This window comes from Protopterus annectens, chromosome 10.part0 (genome assembly GCF_019279795.1).
Source record: "Protopterus annectens isolate FY-2018-M chromosome 10.part0, PAN1.0, whole genome shotgun sequence".
NCBI classification, from domain to species: Eukaryota; Metazoa; Chordata; order Ceratodontiformes; family Protopteridae; genus Protopterus; species Protopterus annectens.
The window spans coordinates 961,435,791-961,449,372 of NC_056744.1; the positions used below are offsets into that span (position 1 = coordinate 961,435,791).

The 13,582-nt window shown below is 36.5% G+C and overlaps 1 protein-coding gene across 1 annotated transcript in view; it reads right to left on the reverse strand.

Annotated features, from left to right (window-relative positions):
- The window catches only part of LOC122813417 (protein transport protein Sec16B-like), a 1,253,021-nt gene extending 1,239,888 nt beyond the window's left edge, over nucleotides 1-13,133 (reverse strand). Inside the window, exon 1 of the mRNA XM_044085733.1 lies at nucleotides 13,036-13,133. The gene's annotated coding sequence lies outside the window, so the exon portion shown is untranslated. The remainder of the gene's footprint in view (nucleotides 1-13,035) is intronic.
- Between the last annotated feature and the right edge of the window lie 449 nt (nucleotides 13,134-13,582).

Sequence of the window (13,582 nt, forward strand, 5' to 3'; positions counted from 1 at the left end):
ATATGAAGCTAGCAGACTGGGCAAAGGCCAGGGCATGGATAATCTGAAGGGAGAGGAAAGGGAAATAGAAAAGGCATAGCAGGAGGAAGCAGAGGCATGCAAAAGGGTAACAAAGGAGGAGACAGCTGCAATGAGCAACATGAAAGAGTGATGAGAGAATCAGAGAAGAAGGGGAACAAATACTTTTTGTGTACATAGTAGAAAGAAGAACGGGTTGGAGAGGTCTGGCCAGGTTGAGTAAGGATGACAGGGAGATCATGGAAGGCAGTGAAAATGCAGAGGTAGTGAGTAAATATTTTACTTTAGAGTTCTTGAAGAAAAGTGGGGAGTGTGTCTTGTTAAGGGTAGGCAGATCAGAGTGGGAAGAGCAATAGTTGGACACCAGGACAAATGGGGAAGATGTGAATAGAAAATTGATCTCCAAGGGGAAGATATGACACAGGAATCAGCTGGGCTGACTACCAGGACTCTGACCACTGTACTGGTGGACCTGCTGATGAACATTTTCAACAGATCATTTGTCAGTGCAAGAAAGCAGATGAGGATTATAAGATGGCAAGCATAGTACCCTTCTAACAGATGGATAAAGTCAAAATTCAAGAAGTAATAGGCCTGTCAGCCTAACAGCAGAGAAAGTCATTGATAGAATCATGAAGACAAGGACAATTTCTAGAGTACAGCAATCTCCAGGGCAACAACTACATGAGTTCACAGTCATGAAGGGCTGTCAGCTGAGCCTTATCTAGTTTTATGACTGAGTTACAGTAGAAACTGACAGAGAAGTACCATTATGCATGTTCTACCTGGACATTACCAAAGTCTACGACTGCGTCCAACACAGACAGCTGCCAGAAAAACTGCAGGGTTTGTGGGGAAGACTGAAATTAAGTAACTGAACTGTGGCATGATTTTAGGCTAGAATAAACAGGGATGTGGTGAAGGGGATACTGTCAGGTGTAGATAAATTGACAACTGATGTACTACAGGTGTTGCTCCTGAGCCACACCTACTGATGCACTACTGGTGTTGCTCCTTCTCCTACTGATGTACCACAGGTATTGCTCCTGCACCTACTGATGTACTGCACGTGTTGCTCCTGAGGAACACCTACTGATGTACTGATGTATCACAGGTGTTGCTCCTTCTCTTACGGATGTACCACAGGTGTTATTCCTTCCCCTACTGATGTACTGCAGGTATTGCTCCTGCACCTACTGATGTACTGCACGTGTTGCTCCTGAGGAACACCTACTGATGTATCACAGGTGTTGCTCCTTCTCTTACGGATGTACCACAGGTGTTATTCCTTCCCCTACTGATGTACTGCAGGTATTGCTCCTGCACCTACTGATGTACTGCACGTGTTGCTCCTGAGGAACACCTACTGATGTACTGATGTATCACAGGTGTTGCTCCTTCTCTTACGGATGTACCACAGGTGTTATTCCTTCCCCTACTGATGTACTGCAGGTATTGCTCCTGCACCTACTGATGTACTGCACGTGTTGCTCCTGAGGAACACCTACTGATGTATCACAGGTGTTGCTCCTTCTCTTACGGATGTACCACAGGTGTTATTCCTTCCCCTACTGATGTACTGCAGGTATTGCCCCTGCACCTACTGGTGTAATGCAGGTGTTGCTCTTGAGCCAATACTATCAGTGCATTCATTTCAGGCATGTCTGAGGGAATAGAAAACAGAATCAGCTTTTTCACTGAAGTCACAAAGATAACTTCACCAGTGGAAAAAGGGAGAAAGAGTCTACAAACTGAAAGGGCTTCCCAAGTGAGTTGAAAGGCAGAAGATGAGGTTCAATAAAAAGAAATGCAAAGCATAATTCCCTTGTGTTTTTCCCAGAACTCAACTAGCTAAGGCTTCAGCCATGTGAAACAAACTAGTCAAAGCTCCAGCACATCAAAACCTCTTCAATAAACATTTTCCCCTTACATCTGCCAGATAGAGAGGGATTTGTCCCCCACATCTGCCTTACCAAAATATTTTAACATCATGGTTGCAGAACCAAAAAGAAAATGGAAAATACACACACCGTGTCTCTGCTGGCACGCAAACAGAAACCACACCAGGAATGATTTTGTATTTGAAAACACAATCATCTAGCTGAACAGCTATGAACTGAAATTGTGCAGTTGATATTCAGAAAGTATATGGTAATGGCAAAGCAGTGCAACTGAACACAACATCTTTAATTTGAAGCATCAACTATGATAAGTGGAAGTTATTAGTGGTCATACAGAACAAAAAAGGATCTTGTGATGCTGAAGACACCTGGATTACTTGGAGAACAGTGAGAGAACTATGTTATCAGCAAACTGAATGGTATGTATATTTTTGAGGTGGTAAAATGTACAACCAAATGTGTAATACTCCTGTTTCTTGGTGTCTTTCCAAGCAGTATCTTAAGTACCATACTCAGGTCAGGAAGCACTACATGGAGAAGGACATCAGGCTTCTGGAAGGGGGTCCAGAGGACAGCTACCAGAAAGAGGTGTGGAATAAAAGGCAAAGGACATAACCAGAGATCAGTGCAGTTGGAATCATACTCAAAAAAGACCGAAGAGACAGGAGACATGATGTGTGTGCACAAAAAGATGTAGGGAGACATGAAGGGTTTATCATGAAAAGGAGAGACAGAGTGAGAGGAGTAGCTACAGGCAGCAAATTGTAGAAACCTACTTTTCTGTAGATCTGCAAAAGTACTTCTTCACAAAAGAAGGCTAGGTATCCATGGAAATGGGACAAATGGATAAAGTACAGCAAGAAGGCAGGAATGGAGGAAAGGTAGGGAAATGCAATTGCAGGGCTGACTAGGTACACTAAATGTCTCATTCTGCCATGACAAAAGTGTAACGTAGGGTAGTTTTTCTTCATTCAGTCTTCAAAATCAGTCTTCATGAACCTTTCTCTCTACCACAATTAATTAAAAAAGGTTAGTCAGTGGTATTACCATTCCCACTCCCCCCACCTCTGTTCTTTAATAATTGTAAGTTCAGTCCCATTAGTTCCATCAGGTTTTATTGCCATATGCACCTTAGGTTTTTGATGTTCATAAGTTCACAGGTTTGTTATAGCATAGATCTTCCACTGCATTCTTGGCTAAAGACCTTCAAGGAACATGGATTCCAGCATATTGAAACAGTAATGTCAGATATCTTTCCACCTCTACTCAGCAGCTTGAATGTAGGAAAAATGAGAAAGTGTAGTTATTTCAGTGAGTTAATAGCAAAGCAGGAAAAAATGACTGAGTTATAAATCTGACCCCTTCTTGAAGGTACTATTAAAGTAAATAGTAAGCTTGTTAATAATATCTATAAGCTATTCATTTTCCTCTTGAATGTCTGTAGCCAGTAGTATAGAAGCAGAAATGTTTAAGTCTAGGTAAGATGCAATTTACTGATCTAGACCATGTTAAGTATTACATTCTTGAACACATTCTTGATATTTAAAATAACTCATTCAAAAGTGCCTAGTCAGGTGAAATAAATAAGTCATTATTTGACCAACAATTCTGTTTTCAGAAGAAACTAAACTGTTGGCATTTAACTTGAAAGTGAAATATTGAATAGAAGTACCTGCTATATTTACTGAGTGAGCAAACTGGTGTAACTAAGAAATGATTTTCTTGAGCTATGATACAGAATCGGAATTGCCTAGATGTAGTAAGGCCTTGCTGAGTCTAATTATTGTGGCTGCCAAAAATGCAATTACTAGAAAACAGAAATCAAAGTCTAAACCAACTGTACTACAAGTCGAGACCATAGTAACACAGATAAAACAATTGGAATTGAGATCGTTAGAAAAGGGTAGGAGCAAATTACTTAGAGAAAAATGGGAATTGTGGGAACAATACATGCAGAGGAGGAACAAGGTTTAAAAGAAGGCAAGATTGGAATGAGCTATGTAATGGCTGACTGACAATGACTAGATAGGTTATAAGTGACGTATAATGTTTGCAACTAAGATTATATCAGTATGGTTTGTTTTCATTTATATAAATTTGTGATTGCCTATAATTTAATAAAGATGTTTCTTGTTTAAAAAAAAAAAGAACAACACTACAATCATTTATAGTGGGAGTTGGCCTGATTTCCAACTGTATATTGGTGTTAGCTGTTTTTATACATAATATTTCCAGTATATTATATTGTTGGCTCAGTTATTTGTATAAATCTACTTTGTAAAAGACAGTCAGTAAAAATTCTTGTCTTTAAAAAAAATAGAAGTACCCACTATATTAAGATTTAGAACAGTTAACATTTGGAATAGTTAAATATGGTGACAGAAATGCGGGCACCTTGGCTATGGGACCAAAACCTATAATGGCATATCTGCTCATGTTAAAGCTGAGCTGTGTGCTTTTCTATTACAACTCTACATCTTTTAGTGATGATTGGGCACCATTGAGGTCTTTTGTGCAGGTGACAACTTTCCCAATGTTATAATCATTGACAAACTTATTTGACAAAATATCATTATTTGCTGGACACAAGAATTTGACAAGTGACAGAAAAGATCTGGTTATACCAATCGTCATTTATTATGTGCTTATCAAGTGTGATAGGTCCAAATGATGCTCATCTTTTTCTTCTATAGTAAAAAGAATTATATTACATTTTATTATTGTGTTTGACTTTTGAAAGACCACCTATTCAAAATGTTATTTAGTATATGATGTGGGTTTTCAAAGTGTATTGGTACTACCAGTTTTTCTCTATTACAATAGGTAATAAGAGTTCTGTTAAAAATTCTAAAATATGCTTGACTATTCTACTAAGATGCCATTTTTTTTACATAATTTAATTATATTTATGAATATTCGGTGCATGCTTATTATTAATTTTCACATTACAACTAGGGTAGGAATTGTGCCAAGAATGGGCTGGCTTAATTTATCAAGTACTATAACCCATAACAATAAGTCCAGCTAAATTGTAGATTCTAGTACTGTCAGTATTTCCAAACTCTTTAAATAATGCAGATTTTTTTTTTCTGATGATGGTAGATTTAGTAGAACATAACACTATGGCAGAGTTATTGCTCCCAAATGGAACACATGTGGTAAGGTCCTGCATAAGGCTGTTATGACTGCAGATCATTAGGTCAAGAATACTTGTTCCATGAGTTAAAATGCACAATTTGTTTGATGCAGTTATTGTGAAAGAGATGTAAAGATGTTCTTACAAAGTTCATCACCATCAACAGTCTGCCATCAACATCTTTATAATTAAAGATGTCACAGAGGAAAGTTAACAACAGAGTAGTTATTATCTTTAAGTCAAGTTTAATATGAAATTTAAAATGTATATAAAATAAATGTTTTTGATCCACTGGACAATTTTATGTATGGACAATATGAAATAACAGAAAAATGCTTACAAAAATAATTCGATAGTCATTTAAAACTGAAAATGTTTTTTCAGATTTAGTCTATTAGAATAGTAACCAGAAAATAATTCTAAAGCTGTCGTGCTTGTGAAGGGGCATATTCAAAAATCCAAAAACTAATATTTCAGAAAATTAAGATGCAAAGGTCTATGCATTGCCTGTAGATGAGATTTTGTGTAAACTGATACTCTCCCCCCCCAGACGGCTGCTTCCTTATTCAGAAATGAGAATGAAAGCCATCAAGATGAAAGACAGTGTCAGTCCAAGATTCTGAAGTCATAATTATATAAAGTCTGTTACAGTATATAATAATTTCTAGTTCATCAGTTTTACTTAAACTGCATGTTTGCGAAACAGACAGTTAAAGACCTCCTAGATATTGCGTAAAGTAATTTCCCTTTTGCTGTGCTTGCCTTAAAATAAGGAAGGACTTACTTAATTTTATATGATACCTGTCAACCTCCAATATGATTTAAATGGAAATGATTGCAAGCAAAACATGGTAGCTGTAATTACACTCCTTCAAGATAAAATAATTTTAATTTGTATTCATCTGTTATTAAAACAATATCATTATGGCTAAATAAAAGATATACATCAAAATGGAAGCTACTTCATGAGAACATTTGGCTAAAATGGGGATTTGTATTAACAAATAAATACATTGATTTCATATCAAACAATTTTCGATGGCTGATGAAGGAATATGATGATACATAAACATAAAAATATAAGTTCAAAATACATTACTTATACATTAAAAATTTTCAAAAATCTTATTAATAGCAATCCTAATATTAAAGCATGGTCATTTCTGTTATATCCAGTAGCGTACACACAAGGCAATATAATAACATTTGATATAGAAGTAGTCAAAATGCTTAAAGAAAAGGGATCAATAAATTGGCATCAACTGGTAAACAATGGAAAACTTCTGTCAATAGACCAAATTAAAAGGAAATTAAATATGGAAAATAGTTCATGGCTACATATACAAGAATTAAGACAATATATATTAAGCAAACAAGAAACAATGCAACCAACAGTAAGACAGAATGTTCCTAATTTCATAGAACATTTAATATTATTAATGAATCAACTCATTAATGGAAAGGGATACTAATCTATTTATAAAACAAATAAAAAAATAAAAACCTATAATAATGACAAAATATGGAACTATTATAGATCAGTTAATGGGCAAGTACCAAATGATATAAAAAATGAATTCTTCTCTCTCCAAAGCAGACATCACTTTCATTACATTGGAAACTCTTTGCATGGTAATTCATACACACATCTTACATAGCCCCTCATAAAATGGAACTTATGTTTAAGAAAAATATTGGCTGTTGGAGATGTGATTTAAGAATAAAAGCAGACTGGCAACATACGTTCTACGTATGCCATTTGATTAAACCATACAGGGATAAAATCAATTATTTTCTGCAAATGGTATTCAATGACAAATTCCAGATTTCTAAATCTCTTATTTTGTTTGATGTACCTGTACCTAACTGTGTACCAAGAACAAAATATGTAATTTTTTGGACTCTCCTAGCCATTGCAAGGAAGAACATTACATCAAACTGGAAATCCAAAGCTTCTCCAACTTTTAAGCAATTCATGAATATGGTGTCAGCAGTATCGCAATTGGAAATGAGCACTATTAAAGGAAGAACTGAAAGACCTACATCATTATATATAGCATGGCAAAAAGTAACTGAAATATTGGAGAGTAATGACTGCAGCAAATTATAATCAAGAAGCAATTGTACAGAAAGTCAATTATATGCCAACAATAGAAACCCTTGTAAATACTTTACTTTGGTTTTAACGTTGATATCTGTTTACTGCTTTTAACTAACCTGTTTAAATAATTTGTAAATACTTCACTGTCATAAATAACCTGTATACATGTTTTTCTTTTTGAAAATGAATACAAATATTTTCAAATGGAAGATAAAATAATTTCAAAGTAGTTTGTATGTCCCACTGCTACAACCAGTTATTGAAAAGGTGGGCCTTACAATACTGGTACTTTGGAAGTCTGCTCGATATTAATGAGAACAAGCACATAAACCCCACCTGCTCCCATTAAATTATATGTAATAAGCAAATGTATGCTCTACTGATCCACACAATTCCAAGCCAATTAATATGCATGAGACAACTGACCTTAAGGGCATATAGTAAATGCATACTGCTATTGTGGTAACAGCCATTATCTGACATTAGCAGATAATCTTTGAACTGTACAACTGCAGATCCGAGTTATAATCTTTCAATACCCAGGGTTTCACCCACCTTAGACTGAGTCCAATGCAATATTACCAAAAGTAAATTAAACTTCTCCAAAACTATTTAACACACAAATACATACACACAATATTTTCCTGAAGGGGTGGGGGATGATAACTCTCCAATGCCAACACACTCATCCCACTTTACAGCAGCACTGACACCAGTCAGACTACCCTGGCAAATCCAAGAATATCAATTACTGTTTATCTTTAAAATAAGCCAAACATTAAACATATCCGAATGGTAGCATTTAGCTCTGAGCATCCCTCTTTGATCAGCAGATACTAAACAATTATCAATACAGCAGATATATTTGCACTAACAAGTAAATGAAAGAGTTTAAAATTGAATAGTAAAACCTTCTTACTTGAAATAAACAAAATAAAACATTTCACAAGAAAGGTAAATGTGCAAACAGAAATATTCTTCACGAGAACTTTAAAGTAACAGTTCTGAACAGTCAGCTGACATACAGTTAATTCTTCTCACCCAACAATTGTGTATGGATCCATTGAAATACGTTGAGCCTATCATTGGTTGACATCTGTTTAGCTGACAAAATATGGTTGACTACACAGATAGCTGACAGGTGTGCGAGACAACACATTTCTCAGAGTAGGGAAATATGCCCTTTCTCCTGAGATTATACAATCTCAGAATTAGTATATATAATTAGCAGGGGGGTGTGGGGGTGCAGGGGGAATTGCCCCCTGCAAAAATGTTTTATTTTATTTATTTTTTTAATTTTAACTTTTGAATGTGGTGAGAATATTTCTCTGCACATGTGTAGTAGTGTGATAACTTTTCCACGGTTGACTTTTTGTGCTCAACCTATAGATGTGTGTATGTATAGCCATCCATCCATAATCCCTTTTTCCCACTTTTTGCACATGAGATCAGGATGGGACTTCAACAGTGACAATCATCTAGAGCCAAGATTTTCACCACCGGTTGGCTAGCCCTGCTGTGGTAGTTCTTCCACACCACAGACTTGCACACACACTCATACCTATAGCCAATTCAAAGTGTCCGATCTACCTACTGCATGTCTTTGGAATGTGGGAAAAAACCCATGCAGACAGAGACAGAACATGCAGACTCCACACAGAAGGCACCCCAGCTGAGAATCAAACATGGGAACCTCTTGCTGTCGGCCAACAACACTATCTGCTGCACCACATACATATATCTTTATATACATATTTACACACACACACACACACACACACACACACACACACACACACACACACACACACACACACACACACACACACACACACACACACACACACACACACACACACACACACACACACACACACACACACACACACACACACACACACACATGTGGGAGAAATGCTCCGGATGCATGTCTTTGTGACTTGGGGGGAAACCAGAGCACCCAGGGGAAACCCACATGAAAGCAGGGAGGACATGCAAACCCCACACAGAAGGCACCCCAGCTGAGAATCGAATCAGAGAACCTCTTGCTGTGAGGCAACAACGCAACTGATGTACCACTGCGCCATCCAATTTCTCAGAAGAGGGAGTAAATGGCAGTAAAATTCTGTCAGAACTTGTTATTTAGTGAAAGGACTAGATCAGTAACGTATTGTTTCTTCTACTAGCCAAACTTGATGAATCTTCTTTTTTTTCTTTCTTGAATACTGGGAAGTGCTCATTTACCAGCCTTGTTCTTTCATTGCCATGTGTAGCCTCGTCCACCTAGTTTGTTTAGCTTTACTGTCCTTTTCTTTCCTTTGTCTTTCATTACTCCATTTTGTGTATATGACAGGTCTACATTCTCTTTTGACTGAATTGTTTACCTTTTTCCCAGTCAGACCTTAGTCTTTGGAACAGATTTTGCTGCTTTCTTCTATATTAGATGACATTATGTCACTAGTCTTCCATCTGTGCAACCTTATATTTCTAAATGTTATGTTTGTCTCTAACCTTCGATATGGCATAATTTGAGAATCACAGTTTTTTAATGTTTCCTATTTGTTTCACTCAGAGGTTTGTTGCTTCACTGCCGGTAGCTTTAAAATATCTCTCTGCTCTTCTACACCACCACCATTATGTCCTCCTGCTATAGAATTTCACTGACCATGTCTTTATAAAAATTCACATCTTGATGTCAAAACCATCATTTTGGTTGGTTCAGCTCAACAGTTACATCGATGGTGAGTTACACTCTTTAGTGATAGCTTCTTTCGTAAATGGAGCCATACTTGTAAATATATGATCCTCCCTTATTCACCATTTAAGAGCACTAGGCCCAACATGGTCTTTTCTCAAGTAGATTTCAATACCAGAACCCTTAGCATGCCCCATCATAAGGCATCAAAAATCAGCTTGTCTTTGGAGACCATGCTATCAACATACTCCAATTAAAATCTGTCCAATGATCTCCCTTTTAATTGCCATTCTGCCATCCTAAAGGCATAATCTATCATCTTATCACTTAATTCTAATGACTGTTTTTTTTTCAGATAATCACAATGTAGATTGTGTTGCCATTTTCAGCATCTAGTGAAGCCCACAGCAACTCCTCTTTTTTAGCTCATTCATATATACTTTATTCTTATTATGCCTGTCTTCCTTTTTAGCACAAATCTTCTCCTGAATTTGTTCCCACCCATGGAATTTATATCTCTAAATCCTCTGATGTTTTGATGCAGTAGCTAGCATTTCTTGGGTACTTCATAGGTGGTTACTAAACTATCTGCCCAAGGGCCATTTTAAGCCTAGCCCAGCTTAGCCCAAATTTACCAAAATATTGATGAAGTTTGAATACCCCAAGGAATTTTATGGTTATGATATAGACTTCTACACATCAAGCATTCACAGACTGCCCTTGTCCATTAGGAACATATGTACCAAACCACTGGTAAATTTGCAATATCCTAGTCATTGGTCCAAGCTACATTTGAATAGGGTTAGAGATGAGTTTTGCTTCACATGGATGGGAGTCCTATTCCAGAGAAGGGTAATCACTGAGGCACATACCTGTCTCTTCACGTGTCCTGTTTATGTCACAGCTGAGGTTTTAAGACTTTCCTGTGCCTTAATCATTTGCCAACTTAAACACCTACTAATGGAATAATTAAATCCATCAGTAAGATTGTTGTTATTGTCCCAGTGAAATGTGGTATCTCATGTCACTTAAAACCTGCATAAATCTAAGTGGTTCCTTAGCCTCCAATAAAACCAAAACTTTGAACTCTGCCTAAACTGTTCAATGATTATCTGTGCCCCCTCCCCCATCTTAGGACAAGTAACACCCCCAGGAATATTACCATGTATACTAACTTTCTTAAAATAAAACCCAGGTCCTCAGGCTCTCTTGGTGCTGCTCTGATGCCTTTTCTAGCATGTTTTTCAAATGTGAAAATAATGACACAAGATTCCTACCCTATGCAGTCACTCCCTGAGTCTATGAATTTACATGGTGTCCACCATAACATTAGAAATGCAAGGCACAGAAACGGTACCATGTGTAACATCTAATATAAGTTATGTAACATAAAAGGTGGGAAAGTTCTACTATGAAAATAAATACTCACTAATATTTTCATAGCAGCATATTTGACAAATGAACATTCGCTGAAAAGTAGCAGTAAAATGATTGCTGGTTTTCTTTACACCTGGACTAAACAAGTTACTCCCTTGTGAAACTACTACAGTTAAAATAAATAAATAAATGGAAAATGGTATTCAAAGTGCTCACTATGTCATAATCATCCAAAGCCAGGGTGAATGACTAATTGTGTGAAAATAGATCTTTTACAGAAAACTGCCTGTTGCGCTGACTATTTCTCCCAAATTTGCATCTCTTCCCTGACTCCACCAAATGGCAGATTTGCATTTTTCTCCAGAGGGTAATAGTCAATTATATAAGCTGGGACGTGAAGGGGCAGAACTCTCTACATGGAACATCTTTATGGGAGGGTCTGCCACTACATAAAATTGTTTTTGCGATTTTAATCAAAATTTATATCCCACTGGGAAAAGAGAATTTTGGCTCATAAGGTTCTCTGAGGTATGATTTGATGAGGTATGCCTTGGCAGAGTCTATATAATCTTAAGAAATATTTCCACTTAACAAGAAAACAAGTCAAAAGACTGAATTTACTCATCATTCATATGACAGGGTAATTAACATATCATATAAAAATGAACGCAATCTGCTATCAGATCCAGTTAATACATTAACAGATACCTATGTGCAGGTCAGGAGGATTTATATATAAGACAAAGAACTTTCATAGCATGCTGTACTATAAAAATTCAGAAGCTGAACCTAAATATGGCATCTCATAGCTGTCAGAGATAAACCTTTGCCAGGTATTATAGCAAGGCAAAGCAAAATAATATCGCCAGATGTATTGGTTTTTAACCAAATGTGTTACTAAAGACTAGACAAATCAGGAAGACTTCACATTATGTGCTGCGAATATATTTTAATCATCCACAATGCAATGCAGTTCTCTGCCTACTTTTTCCATGTTCATTTTTACTTGCATTTTCTCTGCTGTTCCTCCCTTAACTAAAATCCCTGCAGCAAGAGATTACCATTTTGCTTCACTTCTACTGTTTCGTATAAATTACATAGAGAGATATGTGCACCATGTATAGAGATCATGACCTATGGCCTGGTAAACTCTGTATGTCCATTTTTCACTTGTGAACTCACATTTCTCAATATATGTTGCCATTTGCCAAGAACTCTGTAATATCCACTAATTGCAGTCTTAAGTCTTGTGATTCTTTTGGGCTCTATCATTTCTTTTGCCAAGTTATTCCATTTTCAGTTGATCTAGTTCATATAACTGAAAAGACAAAAGATCAACTGACTACATATCCAGCCAGAAGTATTGAAATGTACAGAATTGAAACAACAAAAAGGCAAACTAAAATGTCTTTTTTGTCATTAAAGCACAGTACTAAACAACTACGTTTTTAATTATAGGAAACCTTCTGAAAAGTGGATAATTAACTTTTCCCCTGAAAACATAAGTAAGATACATCACAGGATGCAGATTTCATCTAATAAAACATGTAGACCCTTTCACAAATTCATCTTTCATAGCACTGCTTTAATAGCGGAATAGTGTAACTTCTCTAATGCAAACTGCAGCTGTAGCCATACGTAAAAAGAAGAAAAAAATTAAGTCGTGAGTCCATTCCTACATCTCAGCTAATGTTAAAGTCCTCATAACTAATTACCCACAAGTTGCTTACTTCATTCCATAAAATATACTCAAACTCCATTAGAAATCATAAAGTTTAAGAAATAAATATCATGTTTATGCACCTACCAAATGTGGCTCACGTTTGTTAATCCTAGTCTTCCAGCTTAATAGCACAGAAAAAACTGCTGAGCTCATGTTGCCAAAGTGCACATGCCACATCAGTCAGCTAACAAACGGGGAGACAGGCAGCAGTCTGCTTATCTCTCTGGTACATTCCTGTTTTACTCTGCAGCTGATTAAGAGGTCAAAGTGTGAGCGATCAAAATATTTATTGAAATTAAAGTTATCAAGAATGCTAAGACTACTTTAACCTGTAATTTTATGCAGTCCCTACTTTATTGAATATGTATTTAAAGATATATTTTACTATGAGGATATTTTGAAACAAGCAAACAGCAAACAAAAAGATAACTCATCTATTTTTTTTGTTGTTTTTTTTTTTTACTTTTGAGGCTGACTACTATTGAAAACTTGCTATAAACTCTGTGTGTCAGCAGAAAAGACAGAGAGGGAAGGTGCAGTGAGTTATGGATTACTGAAGGTTTGTCTTCAGTTAGTATTATGCATGTACTCTTTTAACACATGGCAAGCACACCTTATTGTTTATAAACAT